The sequence below is a fragment of the Phragmites australis genome, chromosome 22 (assembly GCF_958298935.1).
Source record: "Phragmites australis chromosome 22, lpPhrAust1.1, whole genome shotgun sequence".
Taxonomy (NCBI): domain Eukaryota; kingdom Viridiplantae; phylum Streptophyta; class Magnoliopsida; order Poales; family Poaceae; genus Phragmites; species Phragmites australis.
The window spans coordinates 2,393,156-2,407,882 of NC_084942.1; positions in this window are offsets into that span (position 1 = coordinate 2,393,156).

Sequence of the window (14,727 nt, forward strand, 5' to 3'; positions counted from 1 at the left end):
AGATCGCTAAGCACGAGGCGGAGCTGACCGCCCGCGAGCGGGCTCTGTCCGAGCTGGCGGCGCAGGTGAAGCAAGCCGCCGGCCATGCGCCCGACACCGGCTCTTCTGGCGCGGCCGGGGGCCAGGGACTCGAGGAGCAGCTGCGGATCACGAAGGAGAAGCTCGAGGCTGCCTTTGTCGCGCGGGCCAGCCTGCAGCATATGTTGGAGGACACACTCCGGCGGATGCGGCGGTCCGTGGAGAGGGCTGGCCTTGGGTGACTCATCGTGGAGTCGAAGAGCGACGGTCCCGGCCGATTCGTCCTGGGATTCCAGCAGGTCTGCGAGAGCCTTGAGGCGCTGCCCTGGGCCGTCCAGGAGCTTGCCGCCCGGGAAGGGCGCGGCTTGGCCCAAGCGGTGGCCGAGCACGTCCTGGCCTGCTACCGAAGTAGAGACTCGAACTTCCCGCTGGAGCCAGCTCGGGAAGGAGTAGTCGAAGCCGAGGAAGAGGCCGCCTGGGAGGCGGTTCGGAGCACCGTTGCTGAGGTGGCGGCCGGCTTCAAGCGGGAAGTGCCGCCGCCGCCAGCCCCCGGGGGTGGCCGTGACGATTCCGACTCCGACGCCAACTCCGATAAGGCTTTTTGTAGTTTCTTCTTCTTTCATTTTTCTTTGACTTGATGTAAATACGGGAGTGATCCCTTAGAAATGCTTGTATTCCCTTTGTAAATATAATGGAAGCTTTTCTTCGGGCTCGCAACTCCGGTATTCTCGAGTACTTAGTGCTTCTTCTGATGTTTTGCCTTGATGCCCCGAGGAGTACTTAATCGGTTTGATCCGACCTTTCCTTCCCCAAGAACGAAGTTGTCCCAATCGTCCTTCTCGGTGCGTTCAGCCCCCGAGCCCTCGCGAGTCCGCATCGGCTAAGTCAAAAGGCATAGACACGAACTTCCTTGCTCGGGAGATAGATCGATCCAGCACGGAGCACGCCATGACCGGTGAACACTTTTCCATCTTGCGACCACTCAGTCAGCAGACCGGAGACACGTGCGGGTGGGAATGCGACCAAGAGTCCTCATGGTTCGGTCGTGCCCGGGCTTAAGACGGACCGGACCGAGCACCGACAGCCCGCCCCTGAGGCCTAGGCTCCGGACTACTCGAGCGGCTCGAGCGATAGGATTACTGTCGGAGAGTGAACTCCTGTCGCAGGGATCCCGAGAGACCCCTTTTTAGAGATTCGGCCGGGGGGATGATCCTGGAAAAGCTTGTGTGGGAAATAATCGGGAACGGAAATAAATGCGATGGCTGGTGGGAGACGATCACCCTAATGCAAGGAAAAGTGGGTACGCCGGGTTTTAGACAGGTTCGGGCCGCACGGAGGCGTAACACCCTACTCCTGTATGAGCGCTATATTTATCCTTGAAGGGGATTCTTCAAGGAGATATCTGGTTCTAAGGGGAGAACTGTTTACAAAGAGCTTGAGGCTCTTCTGTTCTAGCTTAACTTGAGCTGGTTCGAGTGTCTGTCGATCTATCTTTGGCCTGGTTCGCCGGAGATTGTTGGTTGTCTGGTCTCTTGGTCGTCTTGTGGTCGGGGGCTCTTGCTCTCTCCTTTTAGTGTTCTCCATCCTTTCCTTTTATAGGCGCGCCGACCTCAACATATCCTGAATGGGAAAGAGGGGACGCGAATGCCAAGGTGCCACGGAGAAAGGCGTAATCATTTCATCTTGGCGAAGTGACAGGGGCGGTGGAGAAATGCGGCGCGCATTCGACCACCAGCCGCTGCGGAAGCCTCGGGGCGCCATAAAAGGGGCCCACCGGGCAGCCTCAGAGGTGCCCAGTGCGCCCACCTTGTCTTGTTCTTCTGCCAGGGCAGGGTGGCAGGCGGAGCGCTTCGATTCTGGCAACGTTATCCCGAGGCACCTGGATGAAACGGGACGGGACCCGTGCATTTAATGGACCCACGGCCCCCTGCCAGTGCATGGCAGGGTCTGACACAGGGGCGTGGGCAGCTGAGAATGTCAGGATGTCAGGATGTCAGACCGCGCGTGCCTATTAAATGCGGCATTGGGCCTTTGACTGGATGACACCCTGACGACGGGACCCTTCGGGTCGTTGAATGATCTTGCGCGAACCTTCGGGGAATGGGGGCTGCCACGTGCAGCCCCGAGCACTCTCTCCCGAGCACTTCGGTGGGACCTTCGGGGCACCGAGTCCTCGGGGGCTGCCACGTGCAGCCCCGAGCACTCTCTCCCGAGCACTTCGGTGGGACCTTCGGGGCACCGAGTCCTCGGGGGCTGCCACGTGCAGCCCCGAGCACTCTCTCCCGAGCACTTTGATGGGACCTTCGGGGCACCGAGTCTTCGGGAGCTGCCACGTGCAGCCCCGAGCACTCTCTCCCGAGCACTTTGATGGGACCTTCGGGGCACCGAGTCTTCGGGAGCTGCCACGTGCAGCCCCGAGCACTCTCTCCCGAGCACTTCGGTGGGACCTTCGGGGCACCGAGTCCTCGGGGGCTGCCACGTGCAGCCCCGAGCACTCTCTCCCGAGCACTTTGATGGGACCTTCGGGGCACCGAGTCTTCGGGAGCTGCCACGTGCAGCCCCGAGCACTCTCTCCCGAGCACTTCCTTCTTGGTATTTGGGCTCTGCGGATCATCGGGGAACTAGGGTGCTCGGGAACCAGAAGCGGCGGCCCCGAGCACCTTCTCCCGGGACTTAGCTTCTACCTACCTTGCAGGGTGGTGACATGTGGTGGATGGCCGGCCTGGCCTCGGGACTTAGGGACAGTAGCCCGTTACTCCAGTAGAAACCTTGCCGGAAGGCTTTCCCGACCAGCGTGCGGAACGATGAATGGCCACCGCACTCGCCCTCGTGGACCTCAGCGAGAAGATCGCCGCCTTCTGCCCGAGAGATGCATTTCAGGAGGACACCTCCTGCGCTACGTCGGTAGAGATCCCCATCTACTATGGCATAGCGTTTGGACTGCCGAGCAACCCTTTCGGCAGACGCCTCATCCCCAGGTAGGAACTTTTCTTTCAAGTACCCTCGGATGTCAGACATCCACGAGGCATCTTGAGAACATTCGGCGAGCACAGCGCACTCGCCGGACGGCGGCGCCCTGACGGGGCTTCCCACTGAGGGTACCGCCGGGGTCCCCTGAATTGAGTTCGAGGTTTCCCCTTCATCCTGTTCAGCAGGCAGGACGGAAGGCCGTGCGAGTCTTTCTTCAAAGACTCCGGCAGGGGCGCGCGCACGTGAGGAGGCCAGGCGAGAGAGCTCGTCGGCCGGAGCATTGTCGCGGCGAGGGATATGCCGCAATTCGAGGCCGTCGAAGCGTCTCTCGAGCTTTCTGACTGCATCCACGTACGCTGCCATTTGAGGATCCGTGCACTGGTACTCCTTGGAAACCTGGTTGACGACCAGCTGGGAGTCCCCTTTGACCAGGAGGCGACGAATCCCGAGCCCCACCGCAGCCCGGAGGTCGGCGATGAGACCTTCATACTCCGCCATGTTGTTGGATGCGCGGAACTGCAACTGTACGACGTACCGGAGCTCTTCACCTGTTGGGGAGGTGAGAACCACTCCGGCCCCTGCGCCTTTCAGCGAGAGGGAGCCATCGAAGTGCATAACCCAGTACCCGGGCGCGTCGTGCCCAGGATAGGCAGAGATCTCTTCTGGGATGACGCAGGGGACGGGCGTCCATTCTGCCAAGAAGTCGGAGAGTGCCTGGCTTTTGATTGCCTGGCGACAGACGAAGTGTAGGTCGAACTCCGCCAACTCAACCGCCCATTTGACAATGCGCCCGGTGCCCTCCCGGTTCCGGAGAATGGGTCCCAGTGGATAAGTGGTAACCACCGAGATCTTGTGCGCCTGGAAGTAGTGGCGCAGCTTCCGGGAGGCGACGAGCACGGCATAGAGTAGCTTCTGCGCCTGGGGATACCTTGTCTTGGCCTCCCGGAGGACCTCGCTGACGAAGTACACCGGTCGCTGTACCCGGCGGGCCCGGATGGTGGCCCCACCCGGGGGGCTGCCACAGCCCCCAGGGTCGGTGGTATGGTCGGGGCTAGCCGGGCACTCGGGCTCAATTCCTTGGCTAGGAAGAGCAGTGTGTTCGGGCTCGACCCCTTGCCCAGGGGGAGCCGCGAGGATAAGTGAACGGTCGGGGGCCTCTGGGAGCTGGGACCCAGCACCCGGCCCCGAACATTCGTCACGCTCCACCACCAGCACTATGCTCACGACCTGAGGATTGGCCGAAACATAAAGTAGTAGGGGCTCACCTTGGGAGGGAGCCACCAAAACGGGTGGCGAGGTAAGGTACTTTTTTAAGTCGTGGAAGGCCTGCTCGGCTTCCGACGTCCAGTCAAAACGACCGGATTTCTTCAAAAGCTTGAAGAGGGGGAGCCCTCGCTCCCCGAGCTTGGAGATGAAGCGCCCGAGGGCAGCCATGCAGCCGGCGAGGCGCTGGACCTCCTTGAGTCGAACCGGGGGTCGCATCTGCTCGATGGCCCGGATCTTCTCCGGATTGACCTCGATTCCTCGGCCAGAGACCAAGAAACCAAGGAGCTTGCCCGCCGGCACCCCGAAGACACATTTCTCCGGGTTGAGCTTGAGGCGGGTAGAGCGGAGACTATTGAAAGTCTCGGCAAGGTCCTTGAGCAGGGTGGCGCGATCTCGGGTTTTGACCACGAGATCGTCGATGTAAGCCTCGACGTTGCGGCCAACCTGCGAGTTAAGAGTGATACGAATGGCGCGCTGGAAGGATGATCCAGCGTTGCGCAGGCCGAAAGGCATTGACATGTAGCAATAAGTCCCCACCGGGGTAGTAAAAGCAGTTTTTTCCTCGTCCCCTACGGCCATGCGAATCTGGTGATACCCAGAGTTTGCATCTAGGAAGCACAAAAGATCACATCCCGCAGTTGAATCTACGATTTGATCAATGCGAGGTAAGGGGAAGGGATCTTTAGGACAAGCCTTGTTAAGGTCGGTGTAGTCCACGCACATGCGAAGCTTGCCGTTGGCCTTCGGGACGATGACTGGGTTTGCTAGCCAGTCGGGGTGGAGGACTTCTCGGATGAATCCGGCGTCGAGGAGCTGGCGGACCTGCTCGCGGATAAACTCCTGGCGCTCTGGCGCCTGCCGCCGGACCTTCTGCTTCACTGGGCGGGCGTCCGGACGCACAGCCAAGTGATGCTCGATCACCTCCCTAGGGATCCCGGGCATGTCGGACGGTTGCCAAGCAAACACGTCCACGTTAGCCCGGAGGAAGGCGACGAGCGCGCTTTCCTATTTGCTGCCCAGGTTGCTGCCGATACGGACAACCTGGGTAGCATCTTCGCCCACCTCGACCTCCTTCGTTGGAACAGAGGTGTCGGCGGCGAGTCGGGGTCTAGATGAAGAGGGTCCCGGGCCCCCTGAAGAGCCATCAACCTCGGCCTGCGCTGAGACCAGAGCCATGTATGATTGTTCGGCGCAGGAGACAGCGCCGCCGGAGTCGGCGATCACGGAGATAGAGCCTGCGGGGCCGGGCATCTTAACCGTAAGGTATGCATAATGCACGGCCATCATAAACTTGGCGAGCGCCGGGCGCCCGAGGATGGCGTTGTAGGGGAGAGGGAGCTCCGCAACATCGAAGAGGACGCACTCCGTGCGGAAGTTGTCCCGGCTCCCGAATGTGACAGGCAACTCAACCTGCCCGAGGGGCAGGGAGTGCCCGGGAGTTACTCCACAGAAGGGGAGGGACGGCTTTAGGCGTCGGGAAGATACTTGCAGCTTCTCAAAAGCCTCTTTGGAAAGGAGGTTGAGGCCGGCACCACCGTCGATCAGCACTCTGCCGACCTTAACATTGCAGATAGTGGGAGACACTACCAGAGGTAGCCGTCCCACGGCTGCAGTACTGACGGGGTGATCAGCCATGCTGAACGTGATCGGAGCATCCGACCACCTCAGGGGTCTTGTGGCCTCCTCGCTCGGGGTTGCCGAGCACACTTCGCGCCGCATGACCTTGATGCCACGGCGCGAGCAGGGTGTGTAAGCGCCCCCGTCTATGAAGGCGACCGCATGCTCGGGCTCCTGGAAGCCGAGCTCGGCGTTGTTGGGGACGACCTCGGTATCGCCTCCTCCGCGGGACTCGTCGCGCTCCCTCTGGCGCTGCTCCACGAGTCCTTTGACCGTACGACACTCCGTGAGGTCGTGCCATCTGGTCAGGTGTATGGGACACCATTTACCTGGCTCGGGCCCCGCGGGAGCGGGGGCCCTTGCTGGAATAGGAGCTCGGCCAGGGGCCGGGGCTCTTGCTGGAGCTGGCGCCCTAGCCAGTGCCGGGGCCCTCGCGGGCACAGAGGCCCGAGGAGGAGCCCGAGCAGGGGCCTTGACGGGGCGCCGATCGACACCTGGCTGACGCTCTTGCCGGTGATCGGGCTCTTGCGGTACCCTGTGAGCGGGGACTTGGGCTGGCTCGACGGGAGCTGCCTCGCACTTCCTACTCTTTTTCTTTTCCCGCTTATCAAAGCGGGAAGAACTTGGCTGATCGGGAGCGGGGCGAGGAGCATGCCACGCCCTGGCCTCCGCAGCCTTGGCGCACTTATCGGCCAGTGCGAAAAGTTCCGCAGGGGTCTCGATCTCGTGCGTACCTAGCTTCTCGAGCATCCGCTCGTCACGGACGCCCTGCCGGAAAGCAACAATAACAGCATGGGGGGCCACTCGCGGAATAGTGTTGCGAACCTGGCTGAAACGCTGTATAAATCGCCGTAGCGTCTCCCCTTCCTGCTGTTGGACGGCGTGGAGGTCGCACTCCAAACCGGGACGTGCGAACGTGCCCTGAAAGTTGGCCACGAATTGGTGGCACAGGTCATCCCAGGAGCTGATGGATCCTGGGGGTAAGTTCATAAGCCAAGAGCGGGCGGAACCCCTCAAGGCAACATAAAAATAGTTTACCATCACCTTTTCGCTGCCTCCGGCCGCTTGGACGGCCGTCGTGTAGATCTGGGGGAACTCGACGGGGTCGATGGACCCGTCGTACTTCTCCGGCAGCTCGGGGCGGAACTTGGAAGGCCACCTCACCCGACGGAGCTCGGTGGTGAAGGCACGGCAACCGGTGCCGTACCCCGCAGCACGAGCGGGGGTTCTAGGTGGCGAGAAGCGGCGAGCCGGGGATCCCCGGTGGTCATGGGCCGGGAGAGAGGAAGCCTGGTCCTCTGCCCCAACCCCCTGCCGGGTCTCCCGCTGACGTTCGAGAGTGACTCGGGCATCTTCGTGGCCCCTCCGCTCGTCAAGGTGCAAACGAAGGTCCCGGGCTCCGGACATGGCCAGGGGGACGGCACTCCGCCTGGAGACCCCTCGGCCCGTGCGGGTGTTGCCCGCTGAGGAGCCGGCTCTGGCGGCACCGTGCTGAGAAGTGGCGCGAGGACTCCCGGCCTGCACCTGGCGACGAGCAGTGCCGACCAAAGCGACGACATCTTGCATCCACCGGCCTTCCGGAGTGTTTGGCGTGGCCTGAATGGGCGGGTGTCTGAGGAGAGCTTGTGCCGCAAGCAACGCGCTCCCTGGGCTGGCCTCACTGAAAGCGAGCCTGCGCCGAGGCGGCACCCGACGTGGTCCAGAGGCAGACCTGGCGGCCGGGGTCCCGACCACCTGCTGGGGGTCGGAAAGTACGTCGGCAGCGGCGGCGGCGCTGATGGGCCCAGCGCCTTGATCCCCTTGGGCGGGAAAAACCGCACGCGTGGATGGCGGCTGCCGCGGGTACGCAGCAGCGACGGGGCTTTCTTCGTGGGGCAGCGTTCCGTTACTGGAAGTGGAGCCGGAACGCTGGAGACGGTGCCCACCGGCCATCTTTTCCTGTGGAGAAAAAAGTGAAACAAACAATCCAGGGATATTCCCCCCTACCTGGCGCGCCAGCTGTCGGAGAGTGAACTCCTGTCGCAGGGATCCCGAGAGACCCCTTTTTAGAGATTCGGCCGGGGGGATGATCCTGGAAAAGCTTGTGTGGGAAATAATCGGGAACGGAAATAAATGCGATGGCTGGTGGGAGACGATCACCCTAATGCAAGGAAAAGTGGGTACGCCGGGTTTTAGACAGGTTCGGGCCGCACGGAGGCGTAACACCCTACTCCTGTATGAGCGCTATATTTATCCTTGAAGGGGATTCTTCAAGGAGATATCTGGTTCTAAGGGGAGAACTGTTTACAAAGAGCTTGAGGCTCTTCTGTTCTAGCTTAACTTGAGCTGGTTCGAGTGTCTGTCGATCTATCTTTGGCCTGGTTCGCCGGAGATTGTTGGTTGTCTGGTCTCTTGGTCATCTTGTGGTCGGGGGCTCTTGCTCTCTCCTTTTAGTGTTCTCCATCCTTTCCTTTTATAGGCGCGCCGACCTCAACATATCCTGAATGGGAAGGAGGGGACGCGAATGCCAAGGTGCCACGGAGAAAGGCGTAATCATTTCATCTTGGCGAAGTGACAGGGGCGGTGGAGAAATGCGGCGCGCATTCGACCACCAGCCGCTGCGGAAGCCTCGGGGCGCCATAAAAGGGGCCCACCGGGCAGCCTCAGAGGTGCCCAGTGCGCCCACCCTGTCTTGTTCTTCTGCCAGGGCAGGGTGGCAGGCGGAGCGCTTCGATTCTGGCAACGTTATCCCGAGGCACCTGGATGAAACGGGACGGGACCCGTGCATTTAATGGACCCACGGCCCCCTGCCAGTGCATGGCAGGGTCTGACACAGGGGCGTGGGCAGCTGAGAATGTCAGGATGTCAGGATGTCAGACCGCGCGTGCCTATTAAATGCGGCATTGGGCCTTTGACTGGATGACACCCTGACGACGGGACCCTTCGGGTCGTTGAATGATCTTGCGCGAACCTTCGGGGAACCGAGTCCTCGGGGGCTGCCACGTGCAGCCCCGAGCACTCTCTCCCGAGCACTTCGGTGGGACCTTCGGGGCACCGAGTCCTCGGGGGCTGCCACGTGCAGCCCCGAGCACTCTCTCCCGAGCACTTCGGTGGGACCTTCGGGGCACCGAGTCCTCGGGGGCTGCCACGTGCAGCCCCGAGCACTCTCTCCCGAGCACTTTGATGGGACCTTCGGGGCACCGAGTCTTCAGGAGCTGCCACGTGCAGCCCCGAGCACTCTCTCCCGAGCACTTTGATGGGACCTTTGGGGCACCGAGTCTTCGGGAGCTGCCACGTGCAGCCCCGAGCACTCTCTCCCGAGCACTTCGGTGGGACCTTCGGGGCACCGAGTCCTCGAGGGCTGCCACGTGCAGCCCCGAGCACTCTCTCCCGAGCACTTTGATGGGACCTTCGGGGCACCGAGTCTTCGGGAGCTGCCACGTGCAGCCCCGAGCACTCTCTCCCGAGCACTTCCTTCTTGGTATTTGGGCTCTGCGAATCATCGGGGAACTAGGGTGCTCGGGAACCAGAAGCGGCGGCCCCGAGCACCTTCTCCCGGGACTTAGCTTCTACCTACCTTGCAGGGTGGTGACATGTGGTGGATGGCCGGCCTGGCCTCGGGACTTAGGGACCCCTGGTTCTAAATACACCGACAATTACCCAGGGCGCCTAGGGACTCGGTAGTGCTCGGGGCCCTTAAAAGCAGACCGAACACCACGACCACCATGAAAGACTTCGATCAGACATTACCGCACGTACGGTACACCTTTCTACGGACCGTTCTGTCGTTCTAGGAAAAAGTGGACGCACGGTAGGGTTTTGTGCGCGAGGAGACCATCTCACCGGGCAGATTAGAATACAAGGGCCCCCGAGGACGACTCGGGAACAAAATATTATTGAACGTAAATTCGTTCTGAATTTAACCACTCACCGGACAGCTGTCGGCCTTTCGGCCAACCGATCCAGGAGGGGCGTGCGCTCCGAGCTCGGGGTGCCCGGGGACCTGGTTCCCTCAGCCGGGGCACCCGAGCATCAAGGGGCGCGCGAGGAGCCCGGGGTCGGGTGATCTCGACCACTCATGCTTAAGCGGTAGGACCACCCGAGGACCCTTGGGGCCGAACAGCGACCTAGGCATTGAGGCCTTCGTGGTCGAGCTGCTTTTGCTTTGATTGACGATCTGTGACTTAAGAGAGAAAGGAGAAAATCCTTGTTTGGTGCGCTCTGTTAGTGCGGTACTTGTTATAGACTGCTCTCGTTTTTGACCCGAGACCTCTCGAATACCCAGATCGGCGAACAAGAGCGGACAGAGGCATAACGCAGAGGTCCTATGGTTCAGTGGCCCCCGGGTATGACAGACCAGACCGAGCACCGATAGCCCACCCCTGGGGCCTTGGCTCCGGACTACTCGAGCAGCTCGAGCGATAGGATTACCCAGGGCGCCCAGGGACTCGGTAGTGCCCGGAGACCTGCCACGACACCGAATACCACAGCCTACCACATCGGACGTAAGTCAGCGGCAACTGCCCGCACGCATACCGATCGGGATTCTTTTATCAGCGGGGAAAATGAGAGAGCGAACTTTTCCCGCACAATCGAGCATCTCACCAGACAGATTAAACATATGGAATCCAGAAAAATGAAATTGACGCATGATTGCATATTAACATTCATACTGAATTGACAAATTTTTACAAGGTTGGGTGACTTACCCAGCTAGTGGTAGCCTCCGGTCAACTTAGGCGGGGGAGAAGCCCCCGGCCTGGTTGACCTGAGCCGTGAGCATGGCCATCTACGGGTAGAACTTGCGCAGGTGCTCGATGTTCCATGGGTTGGGGAGCGATTGCCCGTCTTCTGCAGCCAGCCTGAAAGAACCTTCTTGCGGAACCCCGATCACAGTGAAGGGACCTTCCCACATAGGGGATAGCTTATTCTTTCCTTCGCGTGACTGGACGCGTTGGAGAACTAGATCCCCCACCTCGAGAGACCGGGCTCGGACATGGCGCTGATGGTAGCGCCGCAGACTTTGCTGGTAACGAGCTGCCCGGACGGCGGCACGCCGCCGGTGCTCCTCTAAGTAGTCGACGTCGTCGCACCTCTGCTGCTCCTGTTCGCCTTCGGAATAGGCATGCACCCGAGGGGAGCCTAGAGTGAGCTCGGAGGGGAGGACCGCCTCAGCGCCGTACACGAGGAAGAATGGAGTCTCCCCGGTGGCGTGGCTTGGCGTAGTCCGATTGGCCCATAGCACGGCGGGCAGCTCGTCCACCCATCCCTTCCCGTGCTTTGCGAGCACGTCATAGGTACGGGTTTTGAGGCCCTTCAGTATCTCCGTGTTGGTGCGCTCAACTTGCCCGTTACTCTGAGGATGAGCGACGGAGGCGAAGTAGAGCTTGATGCTGAGGTCTTCGCAGTAGTCCTCGAACAGGGCACTTGTGAACTGGGTGCCGTTGTCGATGATGATCTGGTTCGGGACACCAAAGCAAGTGGTTTCGATTTCGTGCGTACCTAGCTTCTCGAGCATCCGCTCGTCGCGGACGCCCTGCCGGAAGGCGACGATGACAGCGTGGGGGGCTATCCACGGGATGGTGTTGCGGACCTGTCTGAAGCACTGAATGAAGCGCCGCAGCGTCTCCCCCTCCTGCTGCTTGATGGCATGGAGGTCGCACTCCAAGCCGGGGCGCGTGAACGTGCCTTAAAAATTGGTCACAAACTGGTGGCAGAGGTCATCCCAGGAGCTAATAGATCCTAAGGGTAAGTTCATGAGCCAAGAACGGGCAGAGCCCCTCAAGGCAACATGGAAATAATTTACCATCACCTTTTCACTGCCACCGGCCACCTGGACGGCCGTAGTGTATATTTGGAGGAACTCGACGGGGTCGATGGACCCGTCGTACTTCTTCGGCAGCTCAGGGCGGAACTTGGAGGGCCATTTGACCCGTCGGAGCTCACTAGAGAAGGCACAGCAGACGGTGCCGTACCTCGTGGCGCGAGTGGCGTTCCTTGGCGGTGAACGCTGGCGAGCCGGGGAATCCTGGCGATCGTGGGCGGGAAAAGAGGAAGCCTGGTCCTCAGCCTCGGCCTCCTGCCGGGTCTCCCGTTGGCGCTCGAGAGTGACGCGCGCATCTTCGTGGCCCCTCCGCTCGTTGAGACGCAAGCGGAGGTCCTGGGCTTCGGACGCAGCCAGGGGGGTGGCGCTCCGCCTGGAGGGCCCCCGGCATGTGCGAACGTTGCCCGTTGATGGGCCGGTTCTGGCGGTGCCACGCTGGGTGGTGGCGCGAGAACTCTCGGCCAGCACCTGGCGGCGGGCAGTGCCGACCAGGGCAGCGACTTTTTGGATCCAGCGGCCCTCCGGGGTTTCCGGAGTCGCCTGAACAGGCGGATGCCTGAGGAGAGCGTGCGCCGCAAGCAGCGCGCTCCCGGGGCTGGCCTCGCTGAAAGCGAGCCTACGCTGGAGAGACACCCGGCGCTGTCCAGAGACGGACCTGGCGGTCGGAGTTTCGACCATCAGCTGGGGGTCGGATGGTGCACCGGCGGCGGCGGCGGCCCTGCTGGGCCCAGCGCCTTGGTCCCCTTGGGAAGGGAACGCCGCGCGTGCAGATCGCGGCTGCTGCTGGGACGCAGCCGCGGCTAGGGCCTCCTGTGCGAGGGGCTGCATTTCCTCACTGGAACTGGAGCCGGAACGCTGGAGACGGTGTCCACCGGCCATTTTTTCTGTGGAAGAAAACAAACAAACAGATTCAGGGATGTTCCCCCCTACCTGGCGCGCCAGCTGTCGGAGGATTAACTCCTGTCGCAGGGATCCCGAGAGACCCCTTTTTAGAGATTCGGCCGGGGGGATGATCCTGAATAAGTTCGTCGGAGAAATGAATGAGAGTAAATGCAACGGCCGGTGGTGGGGGTGACGACCTAGTGCAAAAAGAAGTAAATGCACCGGAATTTAGACAGGTTCAGGCCGCACGGGGGCGTAATACCCTACTCCTGTATGGATGTAATAACTGTCCTGAGGGAGTCCCTCAAGGATGTTGCTGGTCACAAGAATATTGGCCTAACTAAAAGCTTGAGGCTCCTTGTTCTTCGGCAGGGACTGTCCCTTGTGCCTTGTGTTCATCTATGGTTCGGTTCTTGATGCTTGGGTGCTTGAGGACTCTTGTTGGATGTTGGGATGCTTCGATTCGGTTCTCTTCTGTGTTGCCGGCTCTTTTTGTACTTGCCGGCTGCGACATGCCCCGAACGGAAAAGAGGAGGGCACAAGTTCCAAGACGCCATGACTGGGAAAGGCGTCATCATTTCTTCTGGGTGAAGTGACCGGGGGTGAAAAAAACGCCGCACGCCCGGTCACCTGTCACCATAAACGCCCTGGCAATGGGCGCCGTGGAGATGGCCCACCGGGCAGCCGCAGAGCAACCCAGCGTGCCCGCCCTGTCTTGTTCCTCTGCCACAGCAGGGCGGCAAACGGAACGCCTTGATCCTCACGATGTTATCCCGAGACAAGCCGGATGATACGGGACGAGACCCGTGCAATTAATAGCCACACGCCTCTCTGCCAAAACATGGCAGGAACTGACACCGCGGCGGGAGCAGTTGGAGATGTCAGGCCACGCACGCTCATTAAATGCGGCCTCGAACCTCTGACTGGTGGACACCTCATCGGCGGGCCCCTCGGGGGCCTTTCTGGGTCGTCGGGGCACCGAGTGCTCGGGGGTACTGTTCACCTCCCCGAGCACTCTCTCCCGAGAATGCCTATCCTTGTCCTCGGGATACCGGGTGCTCGGGGGGTACTGTTCACCTCCCCGAGCACCCTCTCCCGAGCACTCTCGCATGATCCTTCGGGGGACCGAGTGCTCGGGGGCTGCCACGTGCAGCCCCGAGCACTCTCTCCCGAGCGCTGTTGCATGGATCCTCGGGGAACCAAGCGCTTGGGGTCTGCCGCACGCAGTCCCGAGCACTCTCTCCCGGAACTTAGCTCTTCTGATCGTCGGGGGACTAGGGTGCTCGGGGGCGACCGGGCACCTCCCCGAGCACTTTCTTCCCGGTACTTAGACTCTGTGGACCATCGGGGAACTGGGGTGCTCAGGGACCACCGACTGTGGCCCCGAGCGCCTTCTCCCGGAACTTGAGCTTTTCTCATCCTTTAGGAGGGACCTCGTGGAATGGCGCTAGGTGGCGGATGGCTGGCCGGGCCTCGGGACTCAGGGACCCCCGGTTCTTGATACACCGACAGTCACCTTCCCCTTAGTTTTGAATTAAGATTTGCAAGTGGTTGTATGGATATCCATGATTATTCTAAGTACCTATACAGATTCAGAAAGTTAAACATAGAGTGTTGAAGTGGTCAATTTCTCTTGTATTCATTATTCATGCAGAATCTTCATTTAATTATCTTTATTTTACTTGTTCTCTTGTGATTTTTTTAAAAAGGGTCTTTTTTTTGACCCAGCCTTCTTTGGAGGCTTTTGCAGGAGCCGGGATTCGAGCCCTGACCGGTCGGCTCCTCCCTTGGAGCCTTAACCAACTGCACTACGTGCAGTTCCTATGTTCTCTTGCGATTTCATATGCTGAGGACCTTAGATACCTAGATGTTGATGATTATGTGCACTACCAATAGTATTTGAAGTTACCGATAGAATGCTTGTGTCATATTGTTTCGCTTCTAAATATGTGTCAATGTATGTGTGGAGAGAGCCATTCGTGATATGCTGATGTATGAATGCCACAGATTAACTTGGATGAATATTAGTTGGTACCTGAATTAAGCTTTTGTGTGAATTCATATGTGATGTGCTGATGTTTGTGGTTGTATGGATGGCAAAACCGTAATTTTAGCTATATCTTTTCTCAAACTGAAAGAAGTACCTCCAAACAGAGCATAATTGAGCAGTT